The sequence below is a fragment of the Oncorhynchus mykiss genome, chromosome 13 (genome assembly GCF_057628025.1).
Source record: "Oncorhynchus mykiss isolate SJ-2025 chromosome 13, ASM5762802v1, whole genome shotgun sequence".
In the NCBI taxonomy this organism is placed as follows: domain Eukaryota; kingdom Metazoa; phylum Chordata; class Actinopteri; order Salmoniformes; family Salmonidae; genus Oncorhynchus; species Oncorhynchus mykiss.
Window position 1 is genome coordinate 48,396,079 of NC_143034.1, and position 16,225 is coordinate 48,412,303.

The window sequence follows — 16,225 nt, forward strand, 5'->3', positions numbered from 1 at the left end:
GTGTTTAAATATATTTGGCTAAGGTGTACAGTTGAAGTCGGAAGTTTACATTCACATTAGCCAAATATATTTAAACTCAGTTTTTAACAATTCCTGACATTTAATCCTAGTAAAAATTCCCTGTCTTAGATCAGTTAGGATCACCACTTTATTTTATCTTCTGAATTTTCCAAGCTGTTTAAAGGCAGTCAACTTAGTGTATGTAAACTTCTGACCCGCTGGAATTGTGAGACAGTGAATTATAAGTGAAATAATCTGTCTGTAAACAATTGTTGGAAAAATTATTTGTGTCATACACAAACCTAACCTAACCGACTTGCCAAAACTATAGTTTGTTAACAAGAAATTTGTGGAGTGGTTGAAAAACAATGACTCCAACCGAAGTGTATGTAAACGTCCAACTTCAACTGTCATTTCTATTCAATTAATGACACATTTGTCAACCAAAAATAATTATTTTGAAAAAAATAATAATAATAATTTCTCATCGGGCTGAATTTTGTGTGCACTTACAAAATACAAACGTGCTTTGACCTTGCTCAAGCTATTTGCTGGTATTTCTCAAGTGATCTTTTCTTGTTCATAAACTCTTTCACCTCCAATGGCAAAAAAAATGTAACAGTAAGGTGTGGGTCATGTACTGTAAATGATCTACTTTATATGATTGGCCTGGAGCCATCTTCTTCTGAGAATTCCGTGACCTCATCTTTTTTTTTTTTTCTTTGACTCTTCTTATCAGGTCAATTCATTTTTTATTGTTAAAAAAAAAAGTAAGATGGACAAATACGAAAGACTCTGAGAAATAAGTTGTATGAAGGTTCAATTCTTGTTATATTCTTTTGAGTCTTTGAAATGTAGATTGTATGGAACAATGGTGTGCCTCAAAATACACCACTGTGCAAGACAAATAAGATAAGGGTGATTCTATGGGAAGGTCAACCTGAGCGTGTACAAATAAAGTTAGTCATTTCCAAATGAAACCACGTTGATAATTATTCTATATGTTGGAGTTCAAGCTTTATTTGACCAGTTTATGAAGGAAATTGCCTGAATTTGGACCATTACAGATTAGGCTGCCAAGACTCAAAAAAGGCTTTTCAGAAAGGGCTCACAGAGCTTATTTTTTTCCACTCACAGCTGTTCTTCCATGTTAGTTATGAAGATGTTAATGAAGCAATACAGACCAACATTTTATTTTATGTTCTACTATCTTATAAAGATAGTGGGGTGACTGGGACAGGCAATGTAACATCAATCCAGGATTTTTTGTCGTTGTAAAACATGCACCATACATTGGATCATCTTGAAACTTCCTCTGTAAAGCCAACTTTCAACAAGGTTTCATATGGTCTATAATTGGGTTCTTACATTTCATTAGGAGTAACCTTTTTCAGCGCAATGATATCCTTAACATCCATAACGGTTGTGGATGTGATAGATATTGATGTTCACAGCCTTAGCTTCAGAAGCTTGTGAATCCACCACATTTTGTCTGCTTGTTCTGAGAAGTGTTCTTCAGACTTGCCCTGAAGTGATTGTTGATATCTTGAAAATGACGTGTTCTAGATAAGATTGTCTTGGATAATAAATTCTGATTTCTCATACAATGCAGTGCTGTTTTTTTTTTTTAGATAGAAAGATGAGAAGAGTGTATCAACAATTTTTTTGTCTTTTTCAAATGGAATATTGTTTCATGTGCATATTTTGTTGCAATATTTGTTTTTGTTTTTTTTAATACAAAAACATCTTATATTTGTGTCGACATTCAACGGGTCTGTATTGCTTCATTAACATCTCATCTACATAACTAACACTGAAGGAAAGCTGTATATGTTTAAAGATTAAAAAAATTAAATAAAAGTGGTGCCTGGCCTTGTATTCTATTCAGGCTGCCTCTAGTTATGTTTTTTTTTTATTATTATTTTTGTTATATTTGCACCCCTTTTTGTGATATCCAATTGCCGCACTGCTTCTTCACACAATGCTCGCTTAACCCGGAAGCCAGCCACACCGTACAGCTGGTGACCGTGTCAGCGTGCATTGGGCCCGGCCCGCCACAGGAGTCGCTAGGGTGCGATGGGACAAGGACAAGCCGGCCTAACCTGGACAATGCTGGGCCAATTGTGAGCCACCTCTTGGGTCTCCTAGTCGCAGCCAGCTGCGACACAGCCTGGGATCGAGCCAGGATCTGTAGTGACACAGCTAGCACTGCGATGCAGTGCCTTAGACCGCTGTGCCACTCAGGATGCGTAGCATCAGTCTCCCCAAAAAGTGTGTCCATTTCATTTAACATCCATAACACTTCTTTTTATCTTTATTTCTCCAACATGCCAATATTTAGAAGTCCACTTTTAGAGGATGTACGCTCACCCCAACGGGTACTATACACACACACACATGAAACGTTTCATTTCTATTTTGTTTGTCCCGTCTGTGAGACATTAAAGCAGTTGCAGTTTCACTCAAGTGCACTATTATTCAACCGTTGTAGCCACAAGGGCACACAGCATGCCAGAGGTCTCAAATGACACAGAATGTCTGACTAGAGGAATTGTCTGTCAACATAGAGTGACTTGGAGTGCAGTGCCCCTGCGCTAATCACACCTCCTCTATGACACATGTACATGTATTCATTATGTAAGGGATAGGAGGCTATGCACTCTATGGAAACGAATGAACGACACACTGGCGGAGTGGAACTGACCTTCCACGGAGTTGCATTATTTTCCAGAGAACGCATAGAGCAATGAGTTGATTGTCCCTTCTATACCATGGCTGTAATTTAAGACATTTGCCGCTAGACGTGTTCATTTGCTGCTAGAAATGTGTTTAGCATCCACGCAAGTAGCTAGCAAGTCTACTAGATGGTAACCAAACAGTATTCTTAGTTTAGCTAACCAAACCATCGGTCCTAGCTTTCTATTATGAAAATCAAATTCAACAATGCCATTCATGTTTTCAATTCACTTTTGTTTTCAAAATTCTACCGCGCGCCATAGGGAAATAATGCACACTCTGGAATGCCCTGCAAGCCAATCAGAAACAAGTATTCAAACGTTGCCATGGTATAAGCAGTTATTACATGGAGTGTCGACATGGAGTGTCTACACATGACTGCACAGCAAGCAGTGTGCGGTGTGTGTAACATTTCCAAGAAATATGTTCAGAAGAGATACAGAAACAGCAGCAGAGTGGTGTGCTAGTAATAGAATGCTCTATTCTCTCGGTGAAGAAAACCATCTGAAAGACCACACCTAAACCATGGGCTATTCTATAGAGAGGAGGACATGCAGCACTGCTCACAGACATGCTGTATCTGCCTGACATCTGTGTCTCATTATAAATAAGAGCTCAAGTCTTAGGCTGCAGGCCCATGAGACTGAAGACATGATGAACAGGCTCGATATTGAAAAATGCCACAAGTTCTGTAATAAAATAAGAAAATATATGTCTTAATTATGTAAAGCAACATGCCTTACCTTCAGTAAAACGTTACTCCATTGTTTAACGGATTTCTCTCCTCCAATTTGACACCCATTTGCTGAGGCTCCCATTGCAATCTCATTGGATAAATCAGGTGCCAGTAAAGACAACATCTCTCTCAATACTAGCAAAATGAAGGTGCCTGCCCATGGGGAATCTTGCCATTCCAGGATGTATTTTTTATCCATTCGGTTCTGAAACAGAGGAACAAGAAAACATTTGGTTGCATTATCACCAAATATAAAATATTTTCAATTTGTCAACAATGCTCTGAGGATGTGAAAAGCCAAGTAAAAAGTTACTTGTGCTTTTATTTTTTAAAGTTTTGACACCTCACTCAAATAGAAATTGAAGAAATGCATAAACATCACATGAATTTATGCCATTATTTAGAGAATAAACCAGCATCTCAAAATAATATCTACAACCTGCCAGACACAGCACCTTGAAGGAGACGTACTGCTGTGCAGAAGCCCCCTACCCTTTTTTTTAAAACTCAAGACTGTGTTAATTTCAATATTTCTCAGCTATGTAGCACTGTCATCCAGATAAGGAGCTATTTCAACATTACCTGGTGAATAATAACACAAGGTCTGTAGCAGTGTTCCCCAATTGAATGGAAACGGCAGAGCAGATCTCCCATCAGATGCCACCAGCAGCTGCCACCTGGGCCCTGGCTTTGATCGCTGGGCCCCCCACGGCGAACAAACCCCAGGCCTCCGGGATTCCAGGGAATACCAATTCAGCTCAACACCAGCTCACCAGCAAGATAAAAAAACGGAGAAGTTTGGGCGTAGTGCCAAGTGAATGGATACGATTTACACAGATTGCAGGAACTACCTTTGCAATTCTGCTCAGTCTTGCATAAAGTATTACATAAAGCCATTGAAGCTGCCTTCAAATAATCGTTAACCCTTACATGAATTTTATTTGGCTTGTGGCCACGTTCATTTTACATTATATCAATGTCGGCACAAAACGTATGGATATCATGTTCCCCCCATAGAGCAAACTTTTAGAATCATTTGACAGCTGTGTTTGGCAGTTTTCCTCTACTATGATGTGTAGGGATTGCGACTAGCAGCTGTAGATGCCAATCAGCTACCTGTTGATTGGCCTTGGGACTGATTGACAAATGACATGACAGGTGCAGGCTGCTAGTACCTGCCCCCTCTACAAGGCAGCTGACAAGCTAGTGAGGGGTGGGTGTGTTATTGACAGTAAGGGCTGTCTTCTGTCCCGCCCTCAAGGCAGAGCTGCCCTCAGAAAAAGTTTGAATAAGGAAAACTCCACTGAGTTTGTAATCACAAGTATAACCGGCATCAGTCTAACTTTTCCTGACCAATGCCAATTCCTCAGCAGCAAGGGTACAGTGAAGGTCCAACAAACCATTGTGTTATACGAAATCACATTTGCTTTGCAGGTATGGCAAATCTTGTCATCTGCCTTACAAGGTTTGGTTGGAATATACAGTTGATATGCAAGGGAAAGCACAGTGCAGTAACAAAAATAAAGATGGGGTACACATCAAGTTTGGTGTGGCAAGAGATTTTTACGTACCACCATTACCATGTACAGTGGGGAGAACAAGTATTTGATACACTGCCGATTTTGCAGGTTTTCCTACTTACAAAGCATGTAGAGGTCTGTAATTTTTATCATAGGTACACTTCAACTGTGAGAGACGGAATCAAAACATTTTTTTAAAGTAATTAATTTACATTTTATTGCATGACATAAGTATTTGATCACCTACCAACCAGTAAGAATTCCAGCTCTCACAGACCTGTTAGTTTTTCTTTAAGAAGCCCTCCTGTTCTCCACTCATTACCTGTATTAACTGCACCTGTTTGAACTCGTTACCTGTATAAAAGACACCTGTCCACACACTCAATCAAACAGACTCCAACCTCTCCACAATGGCCAAGACCAGGGAGCTGTGTAAGGACATCAGGAAAAAAATGTAGACCTGCACAAGGCTGAGATGGGCTACAGGACAATAGGCAAGCAGCTTGGTGAGAAGGCAACAACTGTTGGCGCAATTATTAGAAAATGGAAGAAGTTCAAGATGACGGTCAATCACCCTCGGTCTGGGGCTCCATGCAAGATCTCACCTAGTGGGGCATCAATGATCATGAGGAAGGTGAGGGATCAGCCCAGAACTACACGGCAGGACCTGGTCAATGACCTGAAGAGAGCTGGGACCACAGTCTCAAAGAAAACCATTAGTAACACACTATGCCGTCATGGATTAAAATCCTGCAGTGCACGCAAGGTCCCCTTGCTCAAGCCAGCGCATGTCCAGGACCGTCTGAAGTTTGCCAATGACCATCTGGATGATCCAGAGGAGGAATGGGAGAAGGTCATGTGGTCTGATTAGACCAAAAAGCTAAGTCCTCCTGGGGATCTGCCTTTTTACTGAAGTTGCTGGGAAATGACTGACAACACAGCTCTTAGCTCCCTCAGTAGATGGCTACTGGAGAACTTATTTGTATTGCTTTTAATCTTTTTAAATGAATATCTTATTAACACTTTGTTCTAGCTAGCTATTTGTGTAGGTAGCTATCAAGTAAACCCAATGATAAAGGCAACAACACTCGCCGTGTTTGGAGGAAGAAGAAGGATGAGTACAACCCCAAGAACACCATCCCAACCATGAAGCATGGAGGTGGAAACATAATTCTTTGGGGATGCTTTTCTGCAAAGGGGACAGGACGACTGCACCGTATTGAGGGGAGGATGGATGGGGCCATGTATCGCGAGATCTTGGCCAACAACCTCCTTCCCTTAGTAAAAGCATTGAATGGCTGGGTCTTCCAGCATGACAACGACCCAAAACACACAGCCAGGGCAACTAAGGAGTGGCTCCGTAAGAAGCATCTCAAGGTCCTGGAATGTCCTAGCCAGTCTCCAGACCTGAACCCAATCGAAAATCTTTGGAGGGAGCTGAAAGTCCATATTGCCCAGCAACAGCCCCGAAACCTGAAGGATCTGGAGACGTATGGAGGAGTGGGCCAAAATCCCTGCTGCAGTGTGTGCAAACCTGGTCAAGAACTACAGGAAACATATGATCTCTGTAATTGCAAACAAAGGTTTCTGTACCAAATATTAAGTTCTGGTTTTCTGATGTATCAAATACTTATGTCGTGCAATAAAATGAATTACTTAAAAATCATACAATGTTATTTTCTGGATTTTTGTTTTAGATTCCGTCTCTCACAGTTGAAGTGTACCTATGATAAAAATGTCAGACCTCTACATGCTTTGTAAGTAGGGAAAACCTGCAAAATCGGCAGTGTATGCAATACTTGTTCTCCCCACTGTACCTAGGGAGTTTAAAGGTCTCTCCTTGACCTTTAAAATCATGACACCATGTCACAGTCTATCTGTCTCAAGTGGTATTAACTAGCTTTCAAGGGCATCCCTGACCATAAACTCAGCTAAGGAACAGAATGGTACGTGACACGGCACATGTCACGATGACAGCCTCGTAATGGTGTAGGGCTCTATTTTCGGCTACAGTTAACCCAGCGCAATTCTCAAATGCACAATATTTTGCCATTTCAACCTCTTAAAGCAGGCACTCTGCTCTTTTCAAAGCATTGCGCCAGGGTCGGTAATTTACCTGTTTTATATCAGTCTGCTTACACTGAGGTGATATTAGAGACAGACCAAAAGCTGGTCTTAGCAGTAGGGCTGTTGTCTATGGCATGGATTTAGCCTGCACCCGGTATCCTAATCAATAGAATAGCATATCGCCAATGGTATATTAAAATATCACTTTTGGGAGCAGTTTTTCGATAATATTTATGTCCAGCTCCTGTAAAAAAAACTTTAGACACGTGCGATGCCCATTGAATGAAAGATGTCAGTAAGCCTATTTAGAAACATCAAGTTATCTGTAGGAAGCCTATTTAGAAACATCAAGTAGTTAAAAAGTCTGCTTGTTTCTCGTTTATAATTTTGTTGAAAAATGAATCTTCCACTGTCCTCTGCTGATGTCAAATCGCAGGATTTCTGAATGTTGTCAGTGTTGCTGAATCCGCTATTGTATTAATATTTGCATAGTCTGGTAACCCCGACCCTAGGTGGTTACATTGTGGGAGGCAACCCACCCCGCTGCCTATAGGGAGGCTAATATTTGACTGTTTGTTTGTTTACCTGTAAAATTCTTCACATGGCAAAGTCACCATACAGGCCATATCACTGCGAAGGTAGGCTAATCTTATTATAACATTTGGTAGGCAATGTCTCTTGTTCGGATATGCAATGCAATTTGGGCTATAGGCTACCGAAATTTGAATGCAACATTCCCACGTTGAAGGATATTACCTTTTTAAAAAGGCAAATGAAAAATTGGATTCATAAACATGTGTTATAACTAAACTATTATAGGGTTACTACTGTATGTTATTTATACTCTATGCTATTTAATAAACTAGTAGCGCTATCTTTCACGGATAGGACGAACATCCATTTTCTCCCGCCGGAGTTTATGACAACAGAACACCAAACACCGTAAATACACAACTTAAAGCAACCACAAAAGGCTTTGGAGCAGTTTTTCATTGGCCAGTGAGTGGTCAAGCCATCATAACACCTACAACATGCGCCCATAATTCCCATTGTCAAAATATCAAAAATATTTCTGACACACCCACAACTTGAGTGCGCTTAGATTTATGTTAGAGGTTAGTTTGTCAAAATAGATCCCATCGTGTACAATGATGTCATCCACTGCAGTGTATTATTATCTAACCAAAAAAAACATTCATTAACCAAGCACTTGCTCTCTCTTTCTTATTGACACCATGCCATCCAACTATCTCCACTTGTAACCAATGATGTCACTTCCTTTATAAGTATTCACATAACTTCACATAACAATATTACACATTATTCTCATAAGTATATCCTTTTGGTGCTTGTAATATAATCACTTTAAGATCAACAAACAGTTAGATGGTCAAATATCCTATCATTGCATGTAGCAGAGATAGAGCATAGCATGAGTAAGGAGGTCAGGACATCAGATACAATGTTCAGGGTGGTAATCCCAACCCTATCAAACCCTCTACGTTACACATTAACCTGACATCAATACATCATGGTGGTAGTTAGCTCCTAAAACAGGGACATGTACTGTTCATAAGAACGATTTCCTTGTGTATCCCTTTGTTCAATGATGTCTCAAATGTTGACGATTTTTCTGTGCACATGAAACAATGCAAAGTGATGCAATACGGAGGAATATGTCTTGGTTTCAGCTATGCTTTAATTTGTCTTCCTCTCTGAATTATCAGGATACAAACCCTTGGGTACAATAATGCAATGTTTATATTATACGCATGGATGATTCCTTCAATCCATTGTAACGGTCCAAGTAATATGTATTATCTGTTGGTACACTATCAACATATTGTATGCATGCGGTGTGGAAAGTACAAGGTTTACAAAGTTGCTGTGCTGTGCATGCAAAATACCATACTGCTTTATTGCAAGAGAATATTCATGGACAATTAATCATCCTACTGCTTTACCGTCAACATAGTACGTGTTATGAATTGAGTTATAATTTAACATGAGGCCTTTTAGCATTAGTGGAAAAATCCAAGTAAAACTTGGGACTCAATCAGACCGGACATTGAATTGCATCGTTTCTTTCTCCACCAAAGACTACAAGTCTTGTTTTGAAAATTGTAAACATTTACCTGTATGGGGGGGGGCTAATGTGGAAAAGCATGTTCATGCTACTGCAATGTGAGCTTGATTGAATTGAGCCCATTGTCAGATATTCACTGAACTAAGATCCATTGTTACATGTGAATAGAACGAACAGGCACACACAATGGAATACTCCATCTTTATTTATGTCTCATCAACCAGGAGTCAAAATGTTCATACCTGAATTAACAGCAGCTTAAACATTTGCCACCTATGGGCAATGGCGCACTTGATTTCCTGTGCTGCAATTCACAGCTGCCGAAGATGATAAGGTAACCTAAACCAGGCCTCTAGGTGTCTTTCACGTTCTCCATTGTCTGTGACCCAGCCATCTGCTCACCTACAGCAGATGAAAATGCTTCTACATGGATCCCTCCAGTGAGTTATATCACACAAGAATGGAGCCTGGGCCACTCAGGGAATTCATGCACTGTCTTAGACTGTGATGAAATTAAATGAGCTTTCTGCATAGCAAGTGGTATTTCAATTTTGTCTCCTCCTCCTCACCTCCTCCCCTTAAGATTGCTTAGCTTCTCATTTTCCAGACACATTTCCTGTAAATCCAAAATAAATCTCAGGGCTCTCCCACGGTCCTGCCCATTTTATCTAATTTGCACATCTGAGAGCTGTGTTTGCTTAAAGACAGTAAAGTCTCCTTGGTGAGGGGAAAAACGACCAATGTGCAAGTTTGACAGTGACTATGTTAAAGGTCACATCCCAGAATAACAGCTCATTAAATGTAATGAAGCAACAATGGGCATGCCTTTCTTTTGCAACTTCACTCCTTTTTGGGATAATTTACTGACTGCAGTTATTTCTCTAAATGACTTCAGCATGTCACACATTATTCACTGCTGTAGAAACGTGGATAGTACTGAGAATAGGATCTGAACTTACATGACGCTTGCCAACCCAACATGCTATATACCACTTTCCCAAAAGTCCAGACACATAAACTCCTATTTTGTGTATGGCTTTTACGACGATACTGTGCACATGTACTTTACACTTATGCCTCATTTGCTTGATTCATTGCTTTTTATTTCAGAGTTTCTTACTTCCTTTGAGGACATGCTGGACAATCACTCCTACATCCTAATCAGCAGGAACGAAGACAAATGACATTCTGATCTCTCAACTGTATGTCACTAATTCATGTACCCATTCAAAATGCTCAAGTTCTGTTCCGACTATTTCAGTGGCTGTGACTGAATAATATGCGGCTCAAGCTTTCAATAAACAGGCAATGACAGCCATAACGGCCGGTTGAGATTGAGAGGGAACAGAATGCGACCTGCAGATGTTCCTTTGACTTCCTTTCACACTGCACTGGAGAACCACTGTTGGCTGTAGAGAGATCTTTTGAAATAGGCATCGACTCAATACTACTGTAAAATAGTAATTGCCACCATTCTAGCTGCACTAGGAACAGTTTTAAGATGCAGCGACGGATGGACGAAGCATACATACAATGGATACACAGTCATTTTTTCTTAATAAACATGAATAAATCCTTAATTTCACATTTGTCACTTGATGTTATTAATTTGTTTGCATTATCATCGGACTGAATCAGGATAACCAAGATAAAGGATCGGGTTTTGAGGTTAAAATACAGACAATGAAAACGAATGACGAAGATCTAAAAATCACCTTCATCAGAATGTTTTGTGTTTCCTCTCCTTCGTGACAGGATAAAAGATGATGGCAATCAACAACAACAAAAATCGGCAATCATCTAATGGAATGATGCAAGCTTCCTTTCATAGAATAATCTTAACAACTTAATACATCTCCAGTTCTTATTTTCTATGTCCTTTTGTTCCAGCTGCCAATGTGGATTTTCACTCCCTTTGTAGGCCTTGCTTGAAATAGGCTTATCTCTGGAGAGGCCTCTTCACTTGACAATAGCCCATCTATACATTAAAATGAACGCTCTATTTCTTTGTACACACACAAGGCGGTATCATGTTTCAAAACCAGTAGTTTTCAAGTCACTCACAAAAAATGAAGTTGGCATAAGAACAAAAGCGCTAAAAAATATATATGTATGTCTCAAGGTTCTCATTTAAAAAAAAGGATGGAACAAGACTCAATGAAATGAAACACGCACAAATGTTTTCAGCAGCTGAGGTTGTTTTTTTTCTTCAGCTGAGGATACTGTGAACCACAGTGCAAGCTTTGGTCAAGCTTTGGTTAAGAATAATTCAGTTGCTTGAATAGAAGGGACTTAAAAGAAAGAGTGTCTCTTTGGTGTGTTGATATGCTGCTCTTTTTAGTGCTTGAACGTCTTAAAAGAGCAATACCCCCAAAGACTGTTCTGAAAATGTATTCTGGAGTCCTGCTGATGTTCTTTGTCATTGCTGAATATATCGTGACTAACAAACCCAAGAGTGGATTAGGCACATAGGATTAAACGATTTGCCGCCTTGAGTTTATATTACTACTTATAGTTTCTACTCTTCGAAACATGCATATAATATAACTACATATTCAGGCTGCTTTTTGTTTGTTATGGAATGGAAGGAACCCTGAAGAGACATGCAGCGGTGGCCATGCACCCAATGGCGAAAGTCCTCTGATCATAGAAGATCTGTTGGGTTGGACAAATGCACATGAAATTAGGCATGAAAGCTTGTCATTATGCCCAGTATTTTGGGCTTGGGATGCACTTCAAGCAGTCAAAACAATTGATGTGCTCTGCCTTGGCAAACAAGGAGGCCCGTGACAGTAGCGAGATCATCTGGGAAAGAAAAAAACGGAAACGGTTTCGAAATGACAAAGAAATGGATCGATAAACAATGCAAAAGCAGCCGTCGCTCTCAAAGGTTCAACGCTGTGCAGACAGCATTTGAATTTACCTTGTTACGCGATGCTTGTTTTTGTTCTGCTGAAATGCAGACGGCTCCGATTGTCTTGCTGTGGATCACGTCCCGCGCTGCGCAGTCTGCGGTATGCAGAGCCGCCATCTTTAATCACAACTGAGTTCATCTGTCGATGGTTCTTTCCTTTCTCCCCTCTCTTACTCTGTTCTTGTCTCTCCGTCCCGGCCCCCTCTGCGATTGTTGTGGGGGTTCTTCTTTTCTGACTGACATCAAACTGCCATATCGACAGGCTCATGTGCCGCCTGGTAGGGGGGCAGCTCAAAACAAGCAGCATTGGCCGCTCTCCTTAACCTCGCCCCACATTCACTGACCACATTTCTAGTTTTTCTCCCAAAGAATAGCGATTCCAAACAAAAATTAATCTCAGCACTGATGCCTTTGATGTGTGGAAGGCCAAATTCAAAGCTCCTCAATAGAGTCTATTGAATACATCTTTCTGTCAGATGTTCCGAGTAATGAGATTTAGAGGACTTTGATTGATCTCGGCCAATTTGTTGTCACCCGTACTGTCTCAGTCACATATTTTACGGATAACAAAGGTATTAGAGACACAAACACTTGATCCAACCAATCCGACTTTGTTGTTCTTCCGTTCTTCCGATGTACAAAAATCGAGAGCAAAAAAACATATCGTAAGTAAACAAGGGCTCAGCTGGAGTTCTATGATCGCGCCATTTGAAACCAAAACAATTCTGAGAGGCCTTTGACTACGTTTTTGTTGCTTTCATCCCGACGATGCTCTTCATCCATTCTGACACCCCACTCACATGACTCTTTTCCCCCTTTTATGGTCGGAGACTCGATTTTAAGGCTAATCTTGTTTACTGTCGCAGTTTTTTGTTTGTTCCGTAAAGTACTTTTTTTCGTGCAATAACCAGTTAAGACTCAAAATGGTCGATGCTCTCACCTGGCTCTCCTGCTGAGTGTGTCGTCGGTTCTGATTTCTCTGGTCCGCCATGACTGGGCGCAGTCGCCTGCTTGCCACTCTAGATTACTTTCTTATACTCATGAACCTGTTTCTGTTTCTTACTAGTGGATAGCTGAAAGATGTGCATCTTTACTTCATGTTGCAGCTTCTTCACTGCAACCCCATTGGAGGATGCGAGGACCAGATGATAGTCTGCAGAATCCTATTGTAACTATAGCAACAGACCCCGCAGGCATGAGTGACTTGCTCCTAATTGCTGGGTAAACATTAGAAATAGCCCACTTACTATTAGCGGATATGATCACAGTTTGTGACGAGACTTAGGGGTGACAATTACAAAAATGAAAGTGGCTTTGAACAAACAAAGCTGAACGGAGTCCTCTTCCGCAATCCAGTCTGGTTAAAAAATAAACTCTCTAGCCATGGAGAGTGGTGGAAATAGCTGTGCTTTGTTATAAAAACCTGAAGTTTGGTTATTTTTAGATCAAAGCTAACATGTGTTTAATGGATAGTGAAGATTGCGAAATGCCACAAAACACACAACAGCCACTGAGAAGAGGTATAAGCAGATGAGAGTAGTGAAAAGAACATTGGGGAAAAGGGGGAGAGATGATTATTGCCTTTGTTGTATAGCGTTATCAGCTGCTTACCTTTCATATGAATTTCACACTTGCTTGTCTTGTAGCAGCCAGGGTCAGATTTAGCAAACCCTTCCCACAATGACCGATTTTCCATTCACACTACCCCAACGAACATCCATGGTGTCGCCTGCCACTTGCATTTGCCTTGATTGCGCCACAGTAACACAAATTTTACTTTCAGATTTTCGCTTGATTTCAGTGGTTCTCTTTTCGCTCCTTCGGGCACATTCGCCAGCATCTGTAATAGAAACAAGAGAAGCTACAACACTCAAAGACATGTAACTCTGGACAAACAGCTGTCCAGTGGTATCAAGGAGAGCCAGGATTAATGTTCGGGAGTGGTGAAATGTTGGAGCAGTCAAGTCCTGGCTTGGGGAGAAAGATTTTATTTACCTCGCTCTTCATCGAAGATGAGTTGTAAGTTGTCATGGACACAAGGATTTTGTCTTATTTTTTTCTTATCCTGCAGATTCTCTCTGACGCTCCCCCAGGGGAACACAGACCTACAGAGAGGAAAATTGATCGAAAGTTTCGCCTGACATTTTTTTTGTATTTTTACCCGAACAGATGGATTAGAGAAGAAAAAAAAATCTAGGGCCAAAGTACAGTCTACAAACCTTTCATTTGGTGGAAGTGACCATTATAGTAGATGCACATTTTTACAAAATAGTCTGTGTGTGCATGGGTGTGTTAGGAACATATTGTCCTCTCTATATTGTGTTCGATTTTGTTCGTATTGCCACCTTCCAGCATTCCCTGCACATTCTCTGACTATGACGTCCTCACTACATCAGAGAGACTCGTCAAACAGATCCACTACGGCAACAATACAAAGCAAACATTACCCCGCCACGTACGCAAATGAAGACATCGACATTGTCTGACCACAGAGACAAACACTCAAAGACCTCCGTTTGGACAAAATAAACTACAAGTGCTAAGACGTCTGGCCACACAAGTGTTTTATATTATACTCTGTGCGTGTATCAGGTAATATTCCATAGTGGTGGATTTCTCATTTGAAGCCGACTGTCTTTTCATGGACACACTCACTCCCATATTTCCACTCATGAACAGAAAAACAAGCGGTGCTTATAAAAGAGAAGTTTGGCCAGTGTGTCTATAACAAGGAGCAATGCATTATTAAAAGGATAGCTACATTAAATAGTTGTCTTATTCTCGGCGGGAGAGAGTGAGTTTCTTGGTGTTTCACCACATGAATAGAAATGCCTCATAATGATGTAATTTCAGGCTAAGAAATAGCTCTCAGGGTTTACAACTGAATTGATTTACGATTCTGTTTACGGATTTGCGGGAGTTGTTCTGAGCACAAAATCAATGCTGTATGACATTACAAACTCCATACTATTTTAGTTTCAGGGATACAAGTTCTTTTCACAAAGATTCAAACACGGGAGCAGACACCATTGTTTTAGTCTCATTTCAAATGTTCCCCTTCATTCTCCATGCCTCAGATACCTGTTCTTTACTATAAAGCCTAGATGTTCTGCGGCCTTTGTTCTTCATCCATAATGTGCAGTAAAGCCTAGTTAAAGTCACTGAACAAAATCCTATCAACAGAAGTGCAATGGACAATGGATATGGCTGGTAATGACTTCTAGGATGAATGTCCTCATGTGTGGATCAGGATGTCCAAGGCCAGAGCCTCATTTTCTGTACCAACTGAGCTCTGGACAGAACCTTGAGCTCTGGCTACTGGAGAGTGTGATATATTATGGATGTTATAGGCAGGTATATGTGCTTGGCATTTATAATACGGGCCTGGCAGAGCAGAAAAGTAAGAATAACCCAACTTGTGTGTTGCTGTGTTTGTTGATTCTAGCTACTGGGCACACACTGGTTGAATCAACGTTGTTTCCGTGTCATTTCAATGAAATTACGTTGAACCAACGTGGAATAGATGTTGACTGAGGGCCCTGTGTGGCTCAGTTGGTAGGGCACAGCTCTTGTAAGGCGTGGGTTGTGGGTTTGATTCCCATAGGGGACCAGTACAAAAATGTGTGCAGTCAGTCTGGATAAGAATGATGCAAATGTATTGATGTCTGTGGGTAGTCACTACTGAATACAGTAATATCCATCCTAGTGACTTTCTTATACCAAATGTGCTTAGTGAGCTACAGATTTGTTACCCATTTTAATTGTTTTAACAATGGTTTTTTTTAGCTCAAGGATCATCATTTAGGCCTCATAGAAATGCTTTGGGTTGTGGTTGATGAATATTGTAATCCACAAATTCCATAACTTTCCACGCTTCACTGTATACCCTGTATTTATGGATTTCATAATTCTTGTGAACCAACAAATAATCTCCTACTATTGGTGTTGTTTTCACCTCATTTCACTAACTGGGCAGCCCTGCACCTATCAGCATCCCCAGACTACAGAACATGGAACCCTGAGATAAACCGCACACAATGAAATTCCACCAATGATCAACAGAGGACAAAGTAGCAGCCAGCAGCTGCAGTCACTTTTAAATCTCAACCTACAATTCAGTCACAAACAAAACAACGAGCACGGAAAAAAACAATAGACACCCTCCA

At 40.6% G+C, this 16,225-nt stretch overlaps 1 protein-coding gene across 1 annotated transcript in view; it reads right to left on the bottom strand.

Moving 5' to 3' along the window:
• LOC110486310 (axin-1) overlaps positions 1-16,225 on the bottom strand; it is a 46,907-nt gene that overhangs the window by 29,435 nt on the left and 1,247 nt on the right. Inside the window, exons 2-4 of the mRNA XM_090196394.1 lie at positions 14,055-14,164; positions 13,671-13,899; positions 3,480-3,677 (exon numbers count right to left, since the gene is read on the bottom strand). The gene's annotated coding sequence lies outside the window, so the exon portion shown is untranslated. The remainder of the gene's footprint in view (positions 1-3,479; positions 3,678-13,670; positions 13,900-14,054; positions 14,165-16,225) is intronic.